This window comes from Octodon degus, unplaced genomic scaffold (assembly GCF_000260255.1).
Source record: "Octodon degus isolate 3935 unplaced genomic scaffold, OctDeg1.0 scaffold00220, whole genome shotgun sequence".
NCBI lineage: Eukaryota > Metazoa > Chordata > Mammalia > Rodentia > Octodontidae > Octodon > Octodon degus.
The window spans coordinates 2,125,685-2,126,936 of NW_004524796.1; positions in this window are offsets into that span (position 1 = coordinate 2,125,685).

Sequence of the window (1,252 nt, forward strand, 5' to 3'; positions counted from 1 at the left end):
TTGCTTAGTTTTATCAACATAACATTTTATATTTCCTTTCATTTATCACATTATTTCACTGAAGAACATTTATGTATTTATTTTTCCTATACTTTGGTTTTTAATTTTCAATTCTAACCTCTACAATCTCATTGGATTTTGTTACTATATCTAGAAGCAAAAGCTTGGTAGTTTTTTTTTTTTTTCTTCCAGGGGCATCAGGCAAAATCACAAGTACATGTAGCATCGAATATTCTGAAGAAAAGCATTTAATTATTTGCATAAATGTAATACACCAGAGTTAAAGCAACTGCTAATTGTCCACCTTTAGAAAAGCTGGCAAAATCATCAGTCAGTTTTTAGACAAAGAGGACGGAGTTCTTATACTTTTCTTGATTACATAGGAAAGAGTTTATAACTATGTAGATTACTGATGATTCTTTTCCAACTTTTCAGGTTGGAAAAAATTACTTTTACAAATTAGTTCTTAAAAAGACGACTCTTATTAAACAAATTTTTTCTGCTTTTTTGACATCTTGTCTAAATTTCTTTCAGGAAAAGCAAACAAACAAACAAGCAAAAAGCCTTCCACCACTTAGAAACTGTATGACCTCAAGACAGGCAGAGTAAATGAGCATGGTGCCAGTGCATGTGGCATACTGTCAAGCAACAGCATGACTTTCTTGTCTAAACTAAGATGTGACAAAAACAATATTAAAAGCCTCTGGGTAAATAGTAGTTCCTATGGTAATGTCAGTCAATATGTGTCCTTTGACAATATTATTTAAGGCTCTTTCAAATGATGTCTAATTTTTGTAATTGGGATGGTGAAGCTTTTGGGTTGTTTTGATTTCTCTTATTCCTCTTTTACATCAACTTTACCAATTCTGAAAGTCTAGCTTCACTTCTTTTTAAACATTAGCTGGGCTTTAAGTATGTATTTATTTGTTCTAGGTGTTTCCTCTGTGTGTTAGTTAGCATCTTTTTTCCTCCTACAATCTCTTTACCCTGTTGTAGACTGTGAATCAGACTTTTATAATATAATAAATTATATATAGCCCTAAAGAAAATTGTTTGTTTTCTCCACAAATTTTCAGATCTCTCCAGGGGGTTGTCTTTATATTTCTATATTTTCTACTCTTTTTTCCTTTTTGTTTTGCTTTTTGTGGAACCAGGGATTGAACTCAGGCTCTTGCACTTGCCAGGCAAGCACTTATTTTACTGAGCCATCTCCCTAGCTCCCATCTTTTCCCTTTTCTTTCCCTTTTCTTTT